Consider the following 26,683-nt stretch of genomic DNA (forward strand, 5'->3'; position numbering starts at 1 on the left):
AGGCTTACACGTCTTTTCTGGTCCTGACGAATGCCTGTTATATTACAACACATAGGCTGAAACATGTTGATCATATTTTAGCGGACCTTGATGAACAATTTATTCCGCCTTGATGTCCCACACTCTGTTTTTATCTATGACTGATTGGCTTCTAATAACATTTATTGTTTGACGCAACCAAGACATTTTTAACAATCACTTTCACTACACACTGTACACACTAAACCAGCTCTGCAGAAATTCTGGCATCGAAGCACACCAGTGTGGCACTCAGCCTCTCCTGGTGGGGCCCGATGATGAAGCATGTCACCAACTAGGTTGGTGAGTGAGGGCTTTATTAAGAACCTAGTTGGATTCAACTGTTATGCTCCACTTATAAATATAAGGCACACTCTTTTGTTGTTTATAATCATATCTACTCCGGGGGATTGAGAGTGGTCCTTACTTTGCATTCCCTCGCTCTCTTGTTGTTTTCAGCACCACTCCAATCCAAAACAATCTGCCCCACTCCAGTCTGCCCGGCATCAATCTTCCCCACTCCAGTTCACTCCACTTTAGTCCAGTCCACCTCACCCCATCCCACCTACTTCATCCAAATTCACCCCACTCCTATCTACCACAATTCACCCCACTCCAATCCAACCCACCCCACAACGATCTAATCCACCCCAGTCCAGCACAAAGCAGTCTATCCCACTTCAATTCAATCTACCTCCCTCCAGTCCAAGTTACCTCAATCCCCCCCACTCCAATCCATTCCACCACAATCCAATCCAAATCTGGCCCAGTCCAATCCAAAACAATCTGCCCCACTCTAAAATATCCCACTCCAATCTGCTCCACATCAATCCAAAACAATCTACCTATTCCAATCCGCCCCACTTCAATCCATTCAACTCCAATCTGCCACATCCAGTCTTCCCCACTCCAGTCCAAAACAGTCTGCCCCACTCTAATTTGCCCAGTCCAATCTGCCCCTTTCCAATCCAAAACAATCTGTCCACCCCAATCCACCCATTCCAATCTGCCTAACTCCAATCCAAAACAATCTGTCCCATTCCAATCTGCCCCATTCAAATCCACCCCACTCAAACTTGCCCCACACCACTCCAATCCAATCCACCCCACCCAAATCCACTCATCAATTCCAATTCTCCTCACTCCAATCCACTACAATCCATCCCACTCCTCTCCAATCCAATCACCCCATGCCAAGCCAAACCACCCCAAACCAGCCCAATCCAATCTATCCCATTTCAATCCAATACACCTCACCACAATCCAGTCCAACCCACTCCCTCCCCAATCCACCCCACCCCACTCCAATCCAATCCATCCCACTCCAAGCCTAAACAATCAGCTCTACTCCAATCTGCCCTACTCCAATTTGGCCTACTCCAATACAAAACAGTCTGCCCACTCTAGTCCGCCCCACACTAATAAGCCCCACTTCAATTCAAAACAATCTGCGTCACTCCAATCCATCCCACCCCAATTCACCCACTTCATCCAAAGTCACCCCACTCCAATCCACCACAATCAGACCCACTCCAATTCAATCCAAACCACACCAATTCAATCCACCCCAATCCAGCCCAATTCAAACTACACTGCTTCAATCTAATCAACCTCAATCCAATCCAATTTAATCTACCCCACTCCCACCCCAATTCACCCCTCTCCAATCCAATCCACCACAATCTACCCCACTCCAATCCAAAACAAGCTGCCCCACTCCAATCCAAAACAATCTGCCCCACACCAATCCAAAACAATCTGCCCCACTCCAATCAGAAACAATCTGCTCCACTCCAATCAGCCCCACTCCAATTTGCCCCATTCCAATCCATTCACGCACACCTCAATTCACTAACTTCATCACAATTCACCCCACTCAAATCCACCACAATCCAACCCACTCCAATTCAATCCAGCCCAGCCCACTCCGTTCAATTAACCAACCGCACTCCAATCCACCCACACCAATCAAGTCCAACTCAATCCAATCCACCCCAATACAGTTAAACCCACTCTCTCCCCAATCCACCCCACTCTATTCCAATCCACCAAAATCCACACCACTCCAATCAAAACAATCAGCCGCTCTCCAATCTGCCCTACTCCAATCTGCACCACTCCAATCTGGCCCACTCCAATCCCAAACAACCTGTCCCATCCCAATCTGGCCTACTCTAATATGCCCCACTTCAATCTGCCTCACTCCAATCCAAGACAATCTGCCCCACTCCAATCTGCTGAACTCCAATCTGCTCAACTCCCATCTGCCCTATTCCAGTCTTCCCCACTCCAATCTGCCCCCAGTCCAAAACAGTCTGCCCCCCTCCAATCCACCTACTCCAATCTGCCCCACCCCAATCCTAAACCATTGGTTATACGCCAATCCATTCCACTCTAATCTCCCAACTCCAATCCAATCAAATCTGCCCCACTCCAATCCAAAACAATGTGCCCCACTCCAATATGTTCCACCTCATCTCACCCCAATCCAATCCACCCACTCCCTCCCCAATCCACCCAACCACAATCCACCACAATCCAATCTGCCCACTCCAATATTCCCCACTCAATCCAAAACAATCTGCTGCACTCCAATCCAAAACAGTCTACCCTACTCCAATTTAAGACAATCTGCCCCACTTCAATCAAAAACAATCTGCCCCATTCTAATCCACCCCACTCCAATCCATCCAACTCAGCCCAATCCAATCTACCCCATCCGAATCCAGTTCACCCCACTCCACCCCATACACATCCAAAACAATCAGCCCAGCTCGAATCTGCGCCACTCCAATCCGGCCCACTAAAATCCGAAACAACTTGACCCACTCCAAACTGCCCTACTCTAATACGCCCCACTACAATCTGCCCCACGCAAATCCAAAACAATCTTCCCACTCCAATCCACCCCAATTGAATCCGCCCTACACCAATCCAAACCAATCTGCCCCACTCCAATCCATCCTACTTCCATCTGCTCAACATCCAATCTGCCCTACTCCAGTCTTCCCTGCCCCAGTCCTATCCACCTCAATCCAATTCACCGCAATCCAATCCACCCCACTCAATAAATGCAGCACACTCCAATTCAATCCCCCACTGCAATCCAATCCACTCTGCTCCAATCCACCCCATACCAATCCAATCAATCCCATTACAATTCACCAGACTCCAATTCACCCACTTCATTCCACTCACTCCAATCCTCCCCACCCTAGACCACCCCCACTCCAGTCTACCCCACTCCAATCCACCTCTCCCCAATCTACCCACCCAACCCCACCCTACCCATTTCAATCCACCCCATTCAAATCTTATCCACCCCATCCAGTCCACCCACTGCAGTCTAAACCCCACTCTACTCCAACCCACCCCACTCTACCCCAATCCACCTCACTCTACCCCAATACAATCCACCCTTGTTTAGTCCACCCCACTCAATTCAATCCAGCCAGCCCACCACTTTCCAATGCACCCCACTCCAGTCCACCCCACTCCAATACACCCCACTCCTATTCATCCCACTCCAATCCACCACAATCCATACCACTCCAATTCAATCCAACCCAGCCCACTCCGTTCAATTCACCCACCACACTCCAATCCACCCACACCAATCAAATCCAACTCAATCCAATCCACCCCAATCCAGTTAAACCCACTCTCTCTCCAATCCACCCCCCTCTATTCCAATCCACCAACATCCACACCACTCCAATCAAAACAATCAGCCCCACTCCAATCTGCCCTACTCCAATCTGCACCACTCCAGTCTGGCCCACTCCAATCCCAAACAACCTGTCCCTCCGCAATCAGCCCTACTCTAATATGCACCCCTTCAATCTGCCCCACTCCAATCCAAGACAATCTGCCCCACTCCAATCTGCTCAACTCCAATCTGCCCCATTCCAGGCTTCCCCGCTCCAATCCACCCCCAGTCCAAAACAGTCTGCGCCACTCCAATCCACCTACTCCAATCTGCCCCACCCCAATCCAAAACCATTGGTTTTACTCCAATCCATTCCACTCTAATCTTCCCAACTCCAATCCAATCAAATCTGCCCCATTCCAATCCAAAACAATGTGCCCCACTCCAATATGTTCCACTCCAATCTGCCCACTCCAATTCAACCCACTCCAATCCAATCCACCTCATCTCACCCCAATACAATCCACTCACTCCCTCCCCAATCCACCCAACCACAATCCACCACAATCCAATCCAAAACAGTCTGCCCACTTCAATATTCCCCACTCAATCCAAAACAATCTGCCCCACTCCAATCCAAAACAGTCTACCACACTCCAATCCAAAACAATCTGCCCTACTCCAATCAAAAACAATCTGCCCCATTCTAATCCACCCCCACTCCAATCCATCCAACTCAGCCCAATCCAATCCACCCCATCCCAATCGAGTTCACCCCACTCCACCCCATTCGCATCCAAAACAATCAGCCCGGCTCCAATCTGCACCACTCCAATCCGGCCCACTAAAATCCTAAACAACTTGACCCACTCCAAACTGCCCTACTCTAATATGCCCCACTCCAATCTGCCCCACACAAATCCAAAACAATCTTCCCACTCCAATCCACCCCAATCCAATCCACCCACACCAATCAAGTCCAACTCAATCCAATCCACCCCAATCCAGGTAAACCCACTCTCTCTCCAATCCACCCCCCTCTATTCCAATCCACCAAAATCCACACCACTCCAATCAAAACAATCAGCCCCACTCCAATCTGCCCTACTCCAATCTGCACCACTCCAGTCTGGCCCACTCCAATCCCAAACAACCTGTCCCTCCGCAATCTGCCCTACTCTAATATGCACCCCTTCAATCTGCCCCACTCCAATCCAAGACAATCTGCCCCACTCCAATCTGCTCAACTCCAATCTGCCCCATTCCAGGCTTCCCCGCTCCAATCCACCCCAGTCCAAAACAGTCTGCGCCACTCCAATCTGCCCCACCCCAATGCAAAACCATTGGTTTTACTCCAATCCATTCCACTCTAATCTTCCCAACTCCAATCCAATCAAATCTGCCCCACTCCAATCCAAAGCAATGTGCCCCACTCCAATATGTTCCACTCCAATCTGCCCACTCCAATTCAACCCACTCCAATCCAATCCACCTCATCTCACCCCAATACAATCCACCCACTCCCTCCCCAATCCACCCAACCACAATCCACCACAATCCAATCCAAAACGTTCTGCCCACTTCAATATTCCCCACTCAATCCAAAACAATCTGCCCCACTCCAATCCAAAACAGTCTACCACACTCCAATGCAAAACAATCTGCCCTACTCCAATCAAAAACAATCTGCCCCATTCTAATCCACCCCCACTCCAATCCATCCAACTCAGCCCAATCCAATCCACCCCATCCCAATCGAGTTCACCCCACTCCACCCCATTCGCATCCAAAACAATCAGCCCGGCTCCAATCTGCGCCACTCCAATCCGGCCACTAAAATCCGAAACAACTTGACCCACTCCAAACTGCCTTACTCTAATATGCCCCACTACAATCTGCCCCACACAAATCCAAAACAATCTTCCCACTCCAATCCACCCCACTTCAATCCGCCCCACACCAATCCAAACCAATCTGCCCCACTCCAATCCATCCTATTCCAATCTGCTCAACATCCAATCTGCCCTACTCCAGTCTTCCCTGCCCAAGTCCTATCCACCTCAATACAATTCTCCCCAATCCAATCCACCCCACTCAATAAATGCAGCACACTCCAATTCAATCCCCACTGCAATCCAATCCACTCCAATCCATCCCACCCCACCCCACCCACACCAATCTAATCAATCCCACTCCAATTCACCAGACTCCAATTCACCCTCTTCATTCCACCTCACTCCAATCCTCCCCACCCTAGACCACCAGCCCACTCCAGTCTACCCCACTCAAATCCACCCCTCCCCAATCTACCCACACCAACCCCACCCCACCCATTTTAATCCACCCCACTCCAATCTTATCCACCCCATCCAGTCCACCCACTGCAGTCCAAACCCCACTCTACTCCAACCCACCCCACTCTACCCCAATCCACCTCACTCTACCCCAATACAATCCACCCTAGTTTAGTCCACCCCACTCAATTCAATCCAGCCAGCCCACCACTTTCCAATGCACCCCACTCCAGTCCACCCCACTCCTATTCACCCCACTCCTATACACCGCACTCCAGCCAAATCCACCCCAATCCAATCCGCCCCATTCTAATCCTAGCCACCCCACTCCAATCCAGTCCAGTCCAATCCAATCCACTCTCATTCATCCCACTCTAAACAACCCTCCTCTAATCCAGTCAACTTCACCCCATCCAACTAATCTGAAACACCGTACTCCAATCCACCTCAAACCATTTCAATCCTCTCCACTCCAATACAGTCCATTCCATCCAGTCCACCCACTACAATCCACCCCACTCGATTAAATACAACCCACTCTACCCCAATCCAATCTACCAAATCTACTCAAATCCAATCCACCCCACTGCCTCCATCCAGTCCAACTCACTCCACCCTGTTCCACCCCACTCCACTCTACGCCACTCTGTGCCACTCCACTCTATGACACTGCACTCTATTACCTTGCACTCTACAACACTCTCTGCCATTGAACCACTGAAATCTACTCAACAATACAGCAGTCTACTCCCCCTACACCACTCTACGACACTCTACTCCAACAAATCCAGTCTACGACACACTGTCCCTCCTACTTCACTCTAGGATACTCCATGACACTAACTTTTAGCCATTCTGAACAGCAGACACACTGTTGTACAACATGACAAAAACACATTGCCAATGCCAATAGCTCTTCTACAGGCGAGCCCTATTGCCTTTGCCAATGCTTGTTTTAGTTTCTAACTGGCAAAGTCGTTTGCCATAATGACTAGTAAGTTCAAATATGCCTACAGTCAGACTCAGTGTTTCTGGCAAGTCAACAAAAACAAATAACATGAAAAAAAATTATGTTTAAAAAATATTTTAGAAACTACAATCCTTTTATTACATCCTTGTAATGAAAATTTAAATTAAATGGTACTTATCACCCTGCTGCACGTCCACCTCAGCGTTTTTCTGCAGTCTGTGGCACAAATAACTCCCCTAACAAATCCAGACACTGCTCCCGCTGTTAACCAGCATGAGGGAAGTGCCAGGATTGGATGGAGCGGGTTGGTTGGACGTTCCTTCAGGCCCTGGAGGCTTGTGCTTGTTTGGGTTGGGCAGCCTCAAACTGTGTAGGTCAGGCTGGCCGCCGTAAGACAGTCAGCCAAACTCACATGTGCACTTACAGTGTCTGGCCAGCCACTGCTCCAGTCCTCTATGCTGCCAAATGGCAGCAGAGGATACGCCCCGCATTTCTCCCGGCTCGGGGGCAGGCTGATGGCTGTGGCACACCTTGTAAAAAATAAAATGGCAATGAAATCGTTTCATTGCCATTATATTTTTAACACTTTAGTGTGGCTCACAGCGAGTGGAGAGGCAACACTCACCCGCCTGTATGAAGAAACCGCCGCTGCAGAGATTTAATACTTGGTACATGCAGATCCTGAGAGTCCTGATATTGAGAAAACAAACAGGTTGTATTCTTAAAAACAAATTAGGATCCAGCTCTTTAAAGTGTGTACCTGCATTTAGTTGCACAGTCCTACAGGTACAGGAGATATGTTGCAGAGAACAAAGGAGCTGGTCGCTTTGTGGTGAGACACTGCAGTGGTTGCCTAATGAGACACAGCAAACCAAGGGACTGATTTACAGGCATATGCATCAAAGTAAATACCGGGAGCAAAGGGGCAGATTCTCAGAATCTGACCCTTTGCTCCCGGTATTTTTGCATTTGGGATGCATCATCCCAAATGCAAAAATCGCAATTTAAGGAATCTCTAAATTGAGATTCCTTAAATTGCGATTGCATTTAAGGAATCCCAAATTGAGATTCCTTAAATGCAATGCATGAAAGTCAAAAAAATAGCAAATTCGCTAATAGGAGTAGCAAATTACAATGAAGTTGAACTTCGTGGTAATTTGCTAAAACTTTGAAAAAAGCACTTTTGTGCATTTTTCAAAGTTTCATGTTGCGCACACACATGCCCTTAGGGCATGTGTGTGTGCAACATATGTGCAGAGATCAATTTCAGGGGTGCAACAGGGTGTCATTTTGACACCCTTGCACCCTTGAAATTGCATGAATTTGCGAGTACCTACTGGTACTCGCAAATTGCTCATGAAATCTCCAATTCATTCCTATGGGCCTACATGAATGGGACAGCATTCCTTAATTGCGACTAGCAATTTGCGAGTAGCAATTAAGGAATGTTTAGGAATCGCTATTTTAATAGCGATTCCTACATGCATAGGCTTTTGCTATTCCTAAATAGCGAATCCTTAAAAATCGCTATTTAGGAATAGCAAAAGGCTACATTGATGCATCTGCCAGTTAGAGTTTGGCGGCCAGGGTACTCCATCTTAACTGAGATGGAGTACCCTGTACCTCAAGTCCTCAGTCTGCCCTCTAAATTATGAGTCAAGTGGACCCTCAGTTTTCCAATCTCTGTGTCTCTGTTAGTTCCACCATCAGAAATAAAGGCATCAGACTGTTGGTCCTATTTAGTGTGGACAGACTGATGTCATTTTTTATTGCCCCTCAACGAGTTTTAAAGCACAGTGGTCATGAACAGAAAAACAACAAAAATTAGCTTGATACCCTAGGAGAAAATTCCCAGGGTGTAGGGGCAATTCATTTTTTTGTTTTTCAGAAAAATAAAACCACATTATCTTAAAAAGCATGTAGGAAAGCCATAGCCCTAAACGCGCAAATCAGATCCTTAGAACTTGACAGAGACCACTATCCCATGAACGGGTGAATGTGAAGTACCATACGGCGAATTTATGAGAGCACAACTACCCAGAGCTTACATAGAAGAGATCCCAGTGTATTCCCTACAGACAACACTCAGAGGAAAAATCTAATATGCTTCCATATATATTATACAAAGCTATGCTCTATGGAAACATTCGATCCGCATGTTACAGACAAATACTCCGATTATGTCAATTCCCAAAGCAAATACAGAGGATCTGGAACAACATCACCACTAAAGAGAAAGTCTTGAGCACAGTAAAAAACATCAAAGACACCAGCATTGCCTTACAACCACGTTTTAATAAAACATTTGCATCTTTATTGCTAAACACCTTAAAAATGTTAATGAACAATATGATCTCACAGCCCTCAGTGATCCGGATAATTTAACTTAATAAACCAGGTAAAAACCCCAGTAGGTGCCATTCGTAAAGCCCGTTCATTTAGTCAACTGAGAAGCAAACCTTTATGGCATGATTCTGGCATCAAGGTTTGACACTGTGCTCCCGGACCTCATCCATCCTAATCAAACAGGTTTTATTTCAGGGAGAGAAACATGCACTCACACAGGGTTCTCCAAAGCCGGTCCTGGAGGGCCAGATCCATGCCAGATTTTTAAGATAACTACCTTTATCTAAATGGGGACATGCTAATAATCTGGTCTGGATCCGGCCCTCCAGGACCAACTTTGGAGAACCCTGCTCTAAAACAAACAAGATTGTATATATTATTAATGTGACATAAAGGGAAGTCAGAGCAACAGTTTTATTGTTAATTGATGCTGTCAACGCTAAGCTTTTCTAATGGTAGTAATAGGTAGGTTTCAAGCTCCACTTTGTACCTTGCATTTAGGCACAATATCAGAATCTGTGAGCTAGGATTCAGGTGGATGGTAGCTAACGGTAAGCAGGCATATTTTATTTGTGCTAGCTCTTGAACCCTTCTGTGAAGTGAGAGACAACCCAGGCATTAAAGGAAGGGGGGTGGGGTGGAGCCTGGCAAATTCAAAGACTACTGCCTTTACCAATGACATATTGCTTACACTGAATAATTGGGTGACATCTGTCCCTGCAGTATTGACAAAATTATGAAAGTATAAAATGATTTTTAGGATTTGAAATCAACCTAAATAATGTAGAGGAACTGAACCTTAATGCCGAAGAAGACTGCATGTTTTCTAGGAAGAAGAAAATGTCCAATGAGCTAAGGGGCAGATTTATGTTAACTGGCGCATCCCCAGGGATGCGCCAGTTAATGTGCGCCACAGTGCGCCACAGCTCCGCCACCCATGGTGCGCCGCATTTATGATGCTGCGCACCATGGGGCAAAAACGGCACAGATGCGTGACGCATCTGTGGCGTTAAGGTGGCGCATTGCTGGAGTTGCGTCGCAAGCGCGACGCAGCTCCAGCAAGGCTCGGTGGTGCCTCATCTCAACAATGCTGCATCAAGACCTACGCCTGCTTCAAGCAGGCGCAGGCTTTTGACGCAGCATTGGCCAGAAAGTGACTGAGTGAAATCTCATAGATTTCACTCAGCCACTTTTGCGAGGCGCACCTGCCCCGGAACGCCCACCCTGCGCCGGAACGCCCACAAGCGGCGCAGGGCTTTACAACGTGACGCATCTGCCTAGATGCGTCACGTTGTAAATCGTTTGTAGGGATGCGCCACGTTTACGCCGCCTTGCGTGACGCAACAGCGGCGTAAACGTGGCGCAAGGGCTTCATAAATCTGCCCCTAAGTCCTCAAACTCAGGACACAGTAGGTTTCAAAGATGTTCATGAAAGTAAGTTACACCACCTTTATGACTTTTTTCCAGGACACAGGCTTCAATGACCGACATCTTGTAATAGCAGCTGCAACAAAAAATGCAGTTGCTACTAACCAGTCTTTGGGTAAAGGGAAACATTGCTTTAACTTTTCAAATATGCAAACGTCTAATTCTGATTAAACTTTCAAGGTCTTGATATAACAAATATCTAAAACACTGCCGCAATGATTGACACCAAGTAAAAAAAAGCTAGTCTGGGCAAAGTTTTTGTTTCACATCTAATGTGAGTTAATTCTGTTAAGTGGTTTGATGTTGTGGGAAGAAATATTTGCTATAGAAATTAAAGTGAAAAGAATCAACTTGTTTTTACCTCCCTCTTGCTCCTGTCATCCCAGATAGATCTACAGGAAGCTTAACAACATACAATATGGCCACTTACACTATTTAATTGAAAGGTTTCCTGCAGGTTTGTCAAAATGTACTGAAGTCATAAGCAAACAAAACAGCGTGTGTTAATGGAAGACGAGACCTAACCAGTCGTTATTGGCGATGTAGGATGTATGAATTTTCCTTTCCTTGTATTTTATGGAGACTGTTTGTCCCTTTTGTAAAGCATTCCTGGAACGCTTGCATAAATATGAAAAACAACCCATGGGTATTTTAATGGTGTGAAGCATTTGTGATAAAATAAATTAAAGCATTACCTGCAGGCGACAAGTTTGTTTTGCTATTCACATAAAACACTGGGATAAAGTCTCAAATGGAGCTTTGCTACATGACTCCACTTTCACATCACAGAGCCTGCCAGCTAGAATGTTTCTGGAGCTTACATTTTTCCCTGTTTCTCAGCAGGAGCTTGTTACAGTCAGCCAGGGACACAGGCACAGAACAAACAGAGCCTTTGTTTCTTTCGTGTAGTAATTGCTAACGAATTAACTCCTTGATGAACCCAGGGACTCTCTTATTGGGGTATCCACTTGTTATTAAGGTAAAACAGTTGCCTTTTAAAAAGGTCATATGTATGAACCACTTTCCATAGAGTGTGAAAATGATACCTTTGAATAATGGCGTTCTGTTCCATTTAAAGATCTGTTATAGTTCACCATAGGGCTGCATAGCTCTCGAGAGACCCAGCCCCAGAGGTAAGTTTGAAACCTACTGTTGCATTTTTTAAACACCATACTCAAGGATTTCATGTACTTGCAGTCAGTCACCTGCTTACGATTTTTATTCAAGCATGAAAGTTGCAGTTTGCACTGTGGCCGCTTCTCATGATTGAGACAGTAATCCCCTCTCGAGGGAAAACTCACATTTAAACCCGAAATGGGATGAATACGTATTTTACTGGTTTCTATCTGGTTTTAATTATGAACTAGACTTTTTAAAATGGAAACATTGTGATCTAAAGAATTTCTGCAATGAATAAATCGAATCAGTAAAGCGCGAACTACTCACCCTTACGGGTCTCAAGGCGCTGGGGGCCATTGTGGAAATTAAGGGGCATATTATCAAGAAACAGCGTTAAAATTATCGCCGCTTTGGCGGCAGGAAACTGTCGCTAAAGCAGCAGTAATGGGCTTGATAATATGTCCTTGTGAATTCCCATAGAAGCCCATGTTCTATTGTGAACATGGGTTTCTATTGGGATTCTCAAAGGCATAATATCAAGCCCATTATCGCTGCTTTAGCGGCGATAATTTTAACGCCGTTCTTGATAATATGCACCTCGGTGAGCTGTTGCCCAGAGTCTTATGGTACTGAGCTGAGCTGCCGCCGGAGCCATTACGAACCGTGAGGCCTGTGCTCCGAAGTCAGCTGACCTGGCCGCTGCACCACACCTTTCCGAGTAGCTGCAATTAGCGGATGCCTGCTTCCGTCAGTTGCAGCTAATGACACTAGACACATATTGGGAAATAAAATGGTGCACATGTTGTTGCACAACTCGGAATGGGGAGTAACACCGTTTTTGGAATGTTTTTCCCATGCAAGGATGCCAGGCTGGATTCAAGTACTAATTGAGCATCCTCTAGACGGCACACCCGCAGCTTACAAAAATTAGCTGACGCACAATTTAGAGCTGCATTTTGTAGCTCCAACCCTGAGTGGATTGTAGGAACAGAAAATGAATAAAGGCATTTTTGTGTTATGTGTGACCACATGTGGCAAACACAGTTCGGGGATCCAACAGGGGTGGTTGAGGTACTTTGACGCTGGCATTCTAGGGTCCAACCTACTATGGCTCTGCAAGCTGGGCCAAGTTCAGCCCTTTCCCTACTTGACTCTCAGGGTAGTGAGGGGGCTGTTTCGGGATTCTCAGTGTGGGGGTGCAGGAGCTCAGACCTCAACAATCAATCAACAGACATAATAGGTTCAATGCCCAAGCTAAAGCTTAGCTTTTATGAAAAAGAAAGGACGTTTAACAACACTGGAACTAAATTCTGCACAATTCAATTTAAGGTACAAGTCTATAAACCTGTGGCCTTATTTATGAAAAGTGACGCATCGCTGCGTGAAAACAGCAATGCGTCACTTTTCACTGCGCTCTCCCTGCGACATGATTGATGCGTCATATTTATAATATGGCGCATCATGTCGCAAGGAGTTACAGATACGTCAGTATTTCTGACGTATCTGTAAGCGCAAAAGTCACGCATTGCTGGGGTGTGTCACAAAGTGACGCAACTCCAGCAATGCGTCCTTTCACATGGGGAAAGCCCCATGTGAAAGGGCTTGCGTCAGTCTTACGCCTGCTGTGATACAGGCGCAAGATTTTGACGCAACAGCGTCCTAAAAGTGACGCAGTGAAATCTCATAGATTTCACTGCGTCACTATTACGAGGCTTCTTGCGGGGGAACGCCCCCTCTGCATACATTATACCTGACGCAGGTATAATGTAGCGCAGGGGTTTACAAAGTGACGCATCTGCTTAGATGCGTCACTTTGTAAATAGTGCGCAACAGGAAGCATGTTTTATGCTGCCGATGCGAGCGCAAAACTCATGCAAGGCCTCATAAATGAGGCCCCTGGTGCTGTCTTTCTCTTGTGGCGCTACACCCATTCATTACATAGTCTGTGCTATGTGCCCTGAGGGACTGCATAATACCTAACACTGCCCTCCTTGTAGCGATAACACAGACATGATTCATGCACAGGTGCATAGGCACCCTCAATCCACTTTGGTTTCAAGCTTCTTATCCATGGTGGTCGAATGGAAATGCAGCAGTTTGTGCTACCCTCTCTGGGGAGTATCCAGCACTTCAGAATCTTTCCAGTGTTCAAGCTGCAATGAACGACATCAACCTCAGGGGCAATCACATGTGTCAGGCAACAGGTAAATCTCGGCGCACAAAGCAGTCCAGCCCACTCTTTCAGATCAGTGGTCCAAGAGAGTGAAGTGCACTGGCAGCACAGGACAGCAGGGACGTCTTAACAGCATTCTGACACTACCTGAAGAACCAATTCCCACCTCGGAAACCCTGACGCACAATGCAGAGAGGTGTACACGCATGAGCCTGCAGTCCAAGGGCCGGCTTTAGCACTCATGGGGCCCTGTGCGACAATGTTTGTTGGCGCCCTCCATGGGCACCGCCTACGAATTCCCCTCACTACCACCCTTTAACAGTGCCCCCTCAAGTTTCCATAACCACTCTCTCTCAGATGTATTTAATTCGTTATATAGCGCCACTGATACCAGTGTAGGGTGTCCGAGCACTTTTCATCACACACACAACACAGAGACAATCAAGCATATGTGTGTAAATCAGTGTTTAGTAAATGTTACATAAACCAGAAGACAGCAAGGTGAGTCACATGTCATCCATAGTTTAAGAGTGCTTGGTCTGAAGAAGCACAAACTCAGATTTTTAAACATAACCCCATGTTTGGGGGTTACATTTAATAATTAGGATTTTTTTTCCGAAATGAGCCCTTTTTGAAACATTAGAAAAAGAAAGACGGAGGAAAGAATCATAATACTCTAATGTATATATGCAGTTTGCATGCAGCTCTTTGATGACAGTTATTAGCTCACTGTTCCATGTTAGGATTTTAACATCTACCCTGCTGGTAACAAAAGTATCTCTCTGACAAAGGCACTGACCTATTTAAACTATATGCACTTTGTGATCTGCATGGTACACATTCTTTGCAACATGTATATTAACCCTATGTGCTACCATAACATTAGGAAAACGTCCACTAGACAAAGCTCCTTCTCTCTCCAGGAAGAACATTAATTACCGGAGTTATCTTGACATTTTTATTGTTAAGTGAAAATTGCCGGAGGCCAGGAAGGAGGCAGAAGGTGCTTTTTAAATTATAAAATACTTCCAAACAATTATAAAATACTTCCAAACAGGGCGCCCCCTCGAAGAGTCTGCACCCGGTGCAGTGGCACCGGTCGCACCGCCCTAGAGCCGGCCCTCTACCACTGGGCACGGGGACCATCAAACATTCAGGGAGCCTCCATTGCAGCCCCATTGCAGCCGAGAGCCAATGAAAATAGAGGAGACATGGGAGACTCGGGGGGGACCAATATTCACGGGGGGCCAGATAATTCGGCATTACGCCACTGAGGTCCGTGAATCCGTTGGCACGTGCGATGTGAGGTGCCTTCTGCGTCACCTTCGGGCAGTGCTACGGCGAGCCGAGCTGGGAGGGAACCGTGTCCCGTCACAGCTCGTGCTGCCAGCCTTTGAAGAGCGCGCTCTGCAAGCTTACCAGGGCACATATAGTTCCAGCTGCACTATAGTGTTCCCAGCAGGAAATGCCATCGCCTGGCAGCAGGTTGGTAACACGGCAACGTTCTGGCCGGAGAATTAATGTCAGATGGGCCTAGACACCGCTGGATAAATGGCCTCCATTTATTAAAATTGCCTGCCCGTTTAATTCGAAACAGCGCGTTACAGATGTACGTGTAAAATAACATGGATGTCTAATGAGAACCAGGGCAGAAGTGTTGACACACGTTGCCTTTCAAGCAGGGCTTCAAGTTAAGCGTATCAACTCAAGTTCTGAAGACATGTGGCGTGAAGCCGCCTTTTTCCCGCCTACCCGCTCAGGCTGCACGCTGCGCCACCAGTTCTGAGAAGTGCACTCCAAGTGACTGAAAAAGGGCCTCAATTTCAAAGGAAACACTCTCCCTTTTTCTTTTTTTTGTGGGTAGTTTGTACTTTTTTCCTAGACTAAGGGCCCTATATAGAGATTGGCAGTTGGGACACACCCTCACAAATGTGACAGAAGTCGGGTCCGCTGTATTAGTAGTACATTCTAGCCAATGACGCTTGTAAAACGGCGAACAGAGACTCTAAATCAGGGCATAATTCGTCTGTTCTTATCTTTTCATGATTTTATTTAATGTAACTCTCAAGGGTCATCTTCAATGTTGCTGTCCATTAGACTTTCCATGCATCATTGGTGCATCCTGGCCGCCTCAGTTCACCACTATTACCCAGATGCAGACAGATAAATAGTGTTAATGAACTTTCTTCAATATATTTCACTAATATCTCACACAGCAGTGCTGCACTGATTGTAGTAATGGAGCTCTGAATTGCTTCCTCGAGCATGGCGTACCATACTCACCAGGGCTTTAAGTGAGATGAAAAAACTGGGAGGGGTCTCTCAAAGGGGCGTGGCCGGTGTAATTTAGGGTGTGGCTTAAAAAGCTAAAAATCTTTGCTTAGCATAGTGTGCACCCAACTGGTATTTTTCTGCTTCTGCCATTGCGTCCAGATATGCTATACAACAAGTAACATTACACCAAAAACAAGCCAGCACTATTGGCTTTGTCAATGGTTAGTTGTATAAGATAAATAGGCAACAATGCATAATGAAAATGCTTCAGTTCTGAAATGATGAGACTGTGAAAGAACTAAAAGGAGTCTCTAGTTACATCAAAGTATTTGAGCAGTGGTGCTGCTGCAAAGTTAAGATTTTCTTTTCCAACATGAGAGTGAGGGGAAAAATGGAGAGCCTGATAGGGACCTGTCTCAGCACTTGTTTTTAACGGCAAAACCTGGCCTACTTTGAAGAACCGGGTTTTTAGAACTCAGCGGCGCCAGGGGAAACGCCCAAAGTCTCCGGGTCCACCTGTCTTAGAATACAGAGACACGGGGTACTTCTTGGTGACGTCAAAGATCAAATTTATTAGCTGCAGCCAGTAACAGAGATCCCAGAAGTACAACACGGTGTATGTTCTCAGGAGACTGTTCAACTTTACAAAGCAAGCCATCCCTTTTTATACAAAACATTGTGCTTCAGGCAAACATTCCTTATTTACAGTTTGACCACTCACATGTTTCCACGACAAAAGCAGGAGCATGATGACAAGTCCATTTTTCAGTTTGTCCAGCCCAAAATTAATCATCAAACAAACCCATAATAAACATTCTTCTTTTGAACGAGTTGTACACGAACCCATAATAAAAGACCTCAACCCAAACCATAAATAGGCCATAAAAGAAGGAACAGAAACAGATGAGAAACAAGATAGAAAGGGTGTGTGCGTGTACCATAAACTCAGCAATGTCCTGCTCTTTGATCTCTATCTTGACCAGCTAAAGGGCAAGAACTGGTTTGGCAAGGTCAGCTTCAGGCAGCAGGGTCAGTTCACTTCAGGTCAAACAGGAGTCAGCACAAACCCAGGCTAAGGTGTACGTGTCCCAGAGACTTGTTCAGCCACAGTCATAGGCCTATGTGAGGGCAACCACAAAATGGCTGCCATGCACAAAATGGAACCCAAGGGTTTCAGAACGGAATCCCTAATTTCATGGTGAACCCATCACACGAACATGGCGAAAAAACTCGTACATACCGCACTCGTCATTTTCGGTCCGCTGTTACCAAAATCGTCGCGATACGACGACCTTTATGAAACAGGTTCAGAATCACGGAACCTCAACTTAAACCCCTGATACTCCCACTAAAGCAGTGTATCTTGCAGCATCAGGCCAGGTTGTGCTTTATCAGACACTTGCCCTGTAGCAGTTTGTCCTACCCAAGATGTCAGGGATTTAAGGATACTGGAACTTTAGTCACACCACTGTCACTGCGGCCTTCACTATCATTGTGAGGCGATGGGGAAATGAGAATTATGTGATGTGCTTTATCAATGGTCTGAACCATGCACTGCAACCCTGAGTGGCAGCCAGAATGTTCGACACAGTTCCATGATGGCCACCAAAGTAACTACTGCGTGTGTCTCTGTGTCTGCCATATCCTGTCCATAGGCCTACACACATGTGGCGGACGACCTTCAACGGCCAGATTTACACTGGAGACAAGGTGGCTACATCCACTGTCAACCTGCGCACACCGCGTCCTCGCATGCAGGGTCGTGTCTGCTAGGGCGGCGCCCCCACCCAGCCACGAGGTTACCGGTGGTGCCTGCGCAATCCTGTGCTCCTGCTGCATCCCAGCCCTGGTCCCCATCTGCTCCGCCCGCCGCCCAGCGATGACTGGCTACCCCTGCACACCCAGGCCTCAATGCTCACTTGCCGCCACTTGCACTTGGTGCAACCTCCTCAGCCGATCGCTGGATTCCGCGTCACAGGCCCCCAGCGCACCCTGCGGCACAGCACAGCGGAGTCATGTGTGTGTTGACTGCTGCCTGCGGCGTACACTGCGGTCCAGCAGGGCTCTCAATTCAAATTGAATCTTGATTGGCAGGACAGTGTATCGAGGTCTATGCATCATCGCAGGCTGCACAATCGTTCAGCTCTTCAGGTGCCCCTACCTCAGTGCACCGCACGTCACCGTCCCGTGGCGGTAAGCCAGTGCTGGCCGCAGTTCATCGGGTGCAACCAACTCTGTACACCGCAAGTCATCGTCCCATGGCAGTAGGCCCGTGCCGGCCGCAGTGCACCGGGTGGCACCAACTCTGTACACCGCAAATCATCGTCCCGTGGCAGTAGGCCCGTGCTTGCTGCAGTGCATCGGGTGCCACCAACCCAGTGCGCCACAGGTCATGGACCCTTTATGATTGAATCTCGTGGTGTGGACGCCATCATGTCACCTCCGGCAGTGGAGAATGTGATGTGGTAGGCCCTCTTTATTGGCAGGGTCACATGTCCTGTGACCCCTGTGCTGGATGGGTGTGGTGTGGGTGTAAACCAGCCCACAGGGAGTGGCTGTGTTATTCACATTCAGTGGAGAGTTGAAGCTGGAGCAGTAAAGGGCCATGCAACCCCCACTTTACATTGTTACCCCGTGGAGGGCCAGCCAGAGTCCTTTAGGGAATGACAAGTTCATCGTAAGAGGAAGAGTTCAGTCCACAGTCTGATTGCTGTGTCATTGGTAACCAAACAGAATATGGCAATCCATGATAAGGTCCAAGGTGAGTGTTGTAGAGTGTATCGGGGGACAGTGGAAGGTGATGATGCAGAGGGCAGAACCAAGCAGAAACAGGCCATATGGCGGAGATAAATGCTACTGCTTCCTTTTTACCCCTAAGGCACAATCATCCCCATCTTCGTCCTCTGATGTATCATGTGCCTCACATGTGGGTGGTGGTGTTTTGTCTGCATCACTGTGTGGAAGTGACACATCAGTGTCCGGAGGTGGATTGTCTGCAGCACTGTGTGGCAGTGACACATCAGTGGCTGGAGGTTCATTGTCTGCAGCACTGTGTGTCACTTCAGGGGGCAGAGATGTTGATGGAGTAGTAGCAGCAGCATTCATCCGCGCCAGTCCTTGTGACAGCGTCTGCTCTATGTTCTCCATGATCCTCCGCATGTGTCCCAACTCCCGGCTGACATTGCTGGAGCCACTCTGACTAGAGAGTTGTTCTTGTCTCAGATTCAGGACTCCAGCGATGCCAGCCATGGATCGTTGGAGAGCATGGAGCTGACTGTGGGTGTCTGTTAGGGACTGTGAGTGGTCCCTGACATGACTTAGACACCCACGTTTGGCATCTAGTTTGGCTGCTATGAGGTCAAACCCTACCCGCACCTGTCAGCCATCTTCTCCTGGCACCCCAACACACGGCATTGGAAGGTCATGTGTTGTTTGTGGATGTCCTGGGAGAAAGCCATGGTAGTGGGTGCTTCCTACTGTGTGGTCTGTGCAGGGGGTGAGGTCTCCTTGATGCAGCTGGGCTACCCTGCTCCTGGAGTTGGGGTGCTGAAGCTGTCCATGAGCTCTTGGAGGGCATTGTTATCGAAGGTGTGGAGGTCTTCTTCGTCATCAGTGAAGAGATGTTTGGTCTGCTCTGCAGGAGGTGTTGATTATCCCTCTGCAATGTGAAGGGAAGATGTAGTTTAACATTGTGATCACATGTATGTTGACGCATTGTACAAGTTTACATACAGACTGCATGACAATGTACATTGTGACTGTTTGGGTGGGAGCTGCCTATTTGATGCGGGACAGTGGACATTTCGATAACATCATGGATGTGTGTTTGTACTTGTACATTATCATCTCACATTTCCCTGCTATGCCAAACGTCGGTGGCGGGCCCTTCGCCATCGTACTGCAGTTTTCCACTCGCCAGATTACATTGGCGAGCAGACATGTGGTGGTCGGTCCCTACAGGCGGTCATTTTCTGACAGCCTGTCGTAGCAGTCGCATAGCCCAGCATTGCGGCGTGCCTGTCAGGAACCACCGTGTGTCTCAAAAAACAAGGGGACCCCCGATAAGTCAGCATAGGACCTCGGGGAGCAACTTTTTTGTAACAACAACGGTCCCATGCACAAAGGAATCAAACATCAAGATAAACACAGACAGAGTCAATTCTGTATTAAATGACTTGTCCAGCCGGACAGAGGTCTAAATTTTTACTTCAAACAGGGATATAAGGAGAATTTCCTTCAACAGTTTCACGTTGTGGGGCACAAGCCTGTACCCCAATTTAAGCACCAACACCTTAGTACACTAAAAGTGAACAGGAAAGGGCTTTTAGGCAGAAAGCTTAAGTGTTCTCACAATCGTAGTTAGAACAAAAATTACAGGATGCACCTTTACATCAATACAGTGCATAGTATAAACATTGTATAAGGCACATAAAGTGGTCGACGGCGTTTTGATCCCAGTTTTAATTCAAAGGGATCATCATCAGGACATTTGTTAATTGCCTAATTGATTGCAAGCCTCTAAAACCTAAAGAAAAAGGGGGGAGGGAAGAAATATATAGAAAATAAAAAATATCAGCACACAAATAATTCGACTCACAACGTGGTGATAAGTGGGGAAGTGGTGCTAATTAAAAACAACCAGGCAAGTGAGTTTCTAACAGTTGGAGCTAAAATGATTAAACATCCATGATAGTTCTATAGGGCCGAGTATGTTAAAGTCATTTCGGGTTACTAGAATACGTGAGCCAAGCAACAGATCGATAGACTGGTGCTCATGGAGTGGATACAAGGGTGTACCCATGGACATAGTGACTACTGGTAGTTCCCGTGGGTGGGAATCTGCCAATGTGAAGAATTCAGAGCAGATATGAGATTTGATGGGTAGATGCGGTACCGAGTGATCGAGGGATGCAGTGATTAGAACTCGCGGCGATGAAGTTGGAGCATGGAGGGGGCGTGATAACTTGCCGTCAGTTGGCAAAGAAACTATATATGCGCCGTATAAAATCGTGAACCAATCAAAAATAATAAAAAAATAAAAACTAATGAAAACGGCGCGGTGAGGGCGGGCTTACCATTCCATTTATATGGTTAGAGATTGGGCATAAGGCGTGTAGTGGTCATCTGTGGAGAAAACCAGTAACTAAGTCAGAATGAGGAGGGGGCAACCTCTTGGTCGTGGATAGCGAGCAGTGAGCGGTGGACTTACCATAATCGGGATCCACCGCGCAGCGTCCGATGAAGGGCTGGGAGTACCTACACGGGAGGAGAGGGGGGAAGTTAGGAGCTAGAATCCAGGGTCTAGTCAATGCAGAACTACGGGAGGTTACAAAGAGCAGGGCTTACCGGATGAGTCGGTATCTATTCCCGCTCGACAGTGCGATCGCTCGCTGAAAGCACTGTGCCTATCGTAAGCTAATAGGGGCAATCTGATTGGTTCAGGACAGGTGCATGGAAATAGAGGATGCCTCACCTGACTAGGAAGGGATGGGATTTACGGCGGCCATATTGGAATGGGCCGATTAACAATGGAGTGAGTGAGAAACCACGGCGCGAGAGTGCATGCGAGAAAAGGAAGGGATGTGCCAGGAGTAAGAATCGTGAATAAAAAGGAGGGGGAGTGAGCAATATACATAGTATACATAGTAACTGAATAGCCGACCAGTCAAAGTACATTCAAGTGACACTCTAGTGTCTCAAGTAGAAATGACAGGCTAGTTGGTTGAGGGCAAAACTTAGACCAGATTTGTCCAGTCTTCCTGAAGATTCAATCCAGAGTTAAGGCTATCCGTTTTCAGGATCCATTTCAACTCTTCACGATTCAATAGTCTAGTGAGGTCTCCGCCTCTCGGGGGGAGGATTACTTGGTTAATCACAGTCCAGCGAATATCATTTTCGTTGTGTCCCTTGTCAGTGAAATGTTCAACAAGAGGAGCATTTGCTGTTCTACAGCGGATCGCTACTCCGGTGCTGGGAAATCCAAAGTTTTATCTTTTGTGTTGTCTGTCCCACATAGATCTTATTACAAGGACAAATGATTGCATAGATGACATTACAGCTGTTACAGTTTGTGAAAGTTTTACGCTCATTTTTCACATTTTCAAAAGTAAATTCTTTCCCATCAATACAAAAATCACAGACAACACAAGAACCACATTTATGGTGACCCCTAACCGGTGGTAGAGACCAATGATCATCCAAGGTGGTGTTCACAGTTGCGTTTAGGGTCAGGAACCACCATCGCGATTAGGATATCCCTTTTCATCAGTAGTTTTGTGGTGGTCACCCCGAACCACGAAACGGCAGGCGGAAATGTATTTTGGGGCCCGTAACGGGCCCCCCTTCATCCCTGAGCTTGGGGCAAGCCCCAACATTTCCCTGCACTATGTGGCATGCACCACATGGTGCCTGCCACGTAGTGCAGGGAAATGTTAAGAGTGCATTTTTACCATTGCGGCGGGTGCTGCAGCTAGCAGCACCCGCCACAATGCTAAATATGGCAGGTGCTGTGGTGGCAGTCGCATAGTAATAACATATGTGGAACCGCTGCCTTATAGACGGGCGGTCCCCATCCCCCGGACGATTCCGGACAGACAGAAGTCCATCCACCATCGTAATCAGGCCCTTAGGGCCAGATGTATAAAGCTATTTTGCGTTCCGCGGAGAATGCGGAATTGCCAAAAATTCAGCGATCTGCGGCTTCGTGGAATTTTTTGCTTGTTCGTGCTTTCAAAATGCGTGTTTGCGAGATATTTCCCCCCGAGCACGCAAACAGTGTTTGCAAACTGAAAAAAGTGTCACGAACTAGCAGAACAAACAATTCCATGTGTTCACAGAACTCTGCGTGCTCGCAGAGATTTTTTACCGTTTCACGGAGCTTTGCGCCCACCCTTGTTCTAAATGACAAATTTTAAATTGGCAAAATAAATTGGAGGTTGAAGTAGATCATTATATAATGGCAAAGTAGAGAAATTCATAAGGAGTTCAATCAAAATCACAAACAAACATTACATTTCAGATTTTGAATAAGAGTGTGCCAAATCACATTTTTTTTGTAAAGTTTGAAAACAATTATGTGAAATAGTGTGAATTTACATGAAAGACATGCAATGTGTTTTGCCTGTATGTTCACAAAAGCGTGTACCCCGGATAAAAAGTTGTTTGAGATACTGGCTTTCCATAGTCCTAGCCCCAAAGTCCTAGACATAGATGGCAATAACGAGTTCGAGCAAAAATTTGCCAACACCGTGGAACTAGCCCCTGCTTCTTTAAAAGATGTTGAATCACTATCTTTTTGCAGATTTATTAGAGTGCACAGCTCGCCCCCAACAATTTCACCTGTTTGTATAATTGCGCAGGATTGAGGTCAAGTAGTGAGCATGATCTCAACAGGAAATATCTATTAGCATTTTTGCATCAGGTCTAAAGCAAGTAGTGCACTTTGTGTAGGAACATCTATAAGAACATTGACAAATAGCCTTATTAATAAGGGTTCTAATATTCTTTACATACATTTAAAGAACAAGGGCCAGATCAACCCATTGATATTTCATAGGGGTAACGCTTAACGTATGGTCCAAAGAGCATGTGAGGTCTTACACAATATGAAAAGCATGCTTTTGAGAGTTTAGACCACTTAAAACGAGACCTGATTAATGCCTGTCTCGCTTTCTTCAGTCCAGTTTTATAAGTTTATAACACTGATGTGTGGGATTCTCCATTCTATGTACAATGAGCGTTCACACCATTTATGCTCAGAATTAATCTTTTTGGTGGTACATACTGCCAAGAACTCGGAGTACCAGGAGGCTCCCTTTTGTCTATGATTATTTCCTTTTCTCAAAGGTCATAGGGGCATATTATCAAGGGGGTTTATCTCCGCTTTTTTGGCTTTGAAAGCCAAGAAAGCGGAGATAAAATTATCTCCCTATTACCTAGCTGTCGCTAACACCAGTTAGCGACAGCTAGTAGGAGATAGCGACCATCTTGGGCCCCGCTTTGCATGTCAGTGATATTTATCACTAATGACATGCAAAGTGGGCGTGCCAAGATGTTAGCGACTGGAAACAGTCGCTAACATCGCTATCTCCTATTACCAACTTTTGGAGATATTCGCGCTAAGCGCGAATATCTCCAAAAGCTAACACCTGCCCCTGAGCAGTTCTTAGCCATGTTATCCAATGGTAGGTGGATAACATGGCTAAGGAGCATTAGCTCGGTAATGCATGAATATCGCTGACATTTCAGCGATATTCATGCATTTCGGCCTATTTTTATCGCTTAGGAGATAAACCTTGATAATAGCAAGGTTCCTAAGCGATAAAAATCGCCGCAGCTCGGCGATAAAAATATCGCCGCTAAACCAACATAGCGATAATTATCGCTAGTTGTTGGTAATATGCCCCATAGTGTTTAAAGACATATATAGCCAGAAAGAGACATTACACCTTTCACCGGGTGCAAAGAACTAAACTAGTGAATGCGGCCACCATGAGTAGGTTTAGAAACACATTTTTGAAGATGTTATGAGTCAAGATGGCCGATATAATTTCCACAGAGCAGTATTTCCCAAAGTCACTAGCAGGTAGCGATGTGCATGGAGCTTTTTAGGGTTACTGCCAGCACAGGAATGGATGCTTGCATGCCAGTTTTACTCTGTAAACTAGTGCCATAGCTTAAAAGTAGGGGCGGCTCCTCCACTAAGGCGGAGGAGCATCGCCCCTACTGCTTTTCAACACTGCAAAAAAGGAAAAATAAAATGATAACAACACAATGTTATTATCATTTTATTTTTCCGGGCTGAGGCAGTTTTGCAAGGTGGGGCTGGGCTGAGCAGAGTAAGGGGAAGGAGTGGTGGCACTCTCTAAGTGTGCATGACTGTTTGGCTGGCCGTCTTGGGGAGGCCAGTTATGCGCACTTTGCATGTTCTCCATTGTCTGTATTGTACAGCCTAGGTGGAGAACATGCCCAGGGTTCCTGTCCCTGTCTGAGTGCCAAACCACTACTAATTGTTATTTTATTTACCCCCCCCCCCTTTCCAGGCCCCACTACTGATTCCCAGTAGCAGCCTCCACTGCTTAAAAGTCAGGCAAACCACGTAGTGAATTAGTCTTTCCTTAAGAACATGGAAATCAGCCTCCGGACACCTACCTAGGTAACACAGCAGACAAAAGTGACAACAAGCTTCCAAGATGGAGAGGACTGCCATAGGACAAGACCACCCAGTAGCCAGTGACATGGGCCAACAACATCCACAAAGTAGGTAACTTCTTTTTTCATTTTCATTTATAAATCCATAAGTGGCCCAGTTTGATCTTCGTTTCAGGCCATGAACGTCATTTAAGAAGTGCAACTGCTACCCCTGCTTTTCCCTGGTGACCCCTGGCAATGCATTTGCCATCCTTTGCCGCAGATACAGCAAAATAAGTTCAAGGAGCACAGGAACAGCTCATCCTTGTGAATACTGGTTATGGCTCCATTCTCCCTTTTTATCAATTTTTTTTATCACACTAAATTCATCTTCCCCTACCTTTCGCTTGCTACCAACAAGGCCCACTCTGGCTGTGCCTGGGCCGCAAGTGCCATGCCTGCTTGGCCACCCTCTTTGGGCTCCTTTGTTGCCCCTCGATGTCCCTGCCATCAGGTATCCTAACTTGCAACTTTTAGCCCTTTACTGGCCTACCAGCCACCATATATAGTTTATTAGTGTGGTTGCAACACCCACTTGCCATAGTGGTGTGGGTGCGTGTGACAACGATGGCAACGTTTCAACACTAACTCGCTCGCCGCTAAACCAACATAGCGATAATTATCGCTAGTTGTTGGTAATATGCCCCATAGTGTTTAAAGACATATATAGCCAGAAAGAGACATTACACCTTTCACCGGGTGCAAAGAACTAAACTAGTGAATGCGGCCACCATGACTAGGTTTAGAAACACATTTTTGAAGATGTGATGAGTCAAGATGGCCGATATAATTTCCACAGAGCAGTATTTCCCAAAGTCACTAGCAGGTAGCGATGTGCATGGAGCTTTTTAGGGTTACTGCCAGCACAGGAATGGATGCTTGCATGCCAGTTTTACTCTGTAAACTAGTGCCACAGCTTAAAAGTAGGGGCGGCTCCTCCACTAAGGCGGAGGAGCATCGCCCCTACTGCTTTTCAACACTGCAAAAAAGGAAAAATAAAATGATAACAACACAATGTTATTATCATTTTATTTTTCCGGGCTGAGGCAGTTTTGCAAGGTGGCGCTGGGCTGAGCAGAGTAAGGGGAAGGAGTGGTGGCACTCTCTAAGTGTGCATGACTGTTTGGCTGGCCGTCTTGGGGAGGCCAGTTATGCGCACTTTGCATGTTCTCCACTGTCTGTATTGTACAGCCTAGGTGGAGAACATGCCCAGGGTCCCTGTC

The sequence above is a fragment of the Lissotriton helveticus genome, chromosome 7 (assembly GCF_964261635.1).
Source record: "Lissotriton helveticus chromosome 7, aLisHel1.1, whole genome shotgun sequence".
NCBI classification, from domain to species: Eukaryota; Metazoa; Chordata; class Amphibia; order Caudata; family Salamandridae; genus Lissotriton; species Lissotriton helveticus.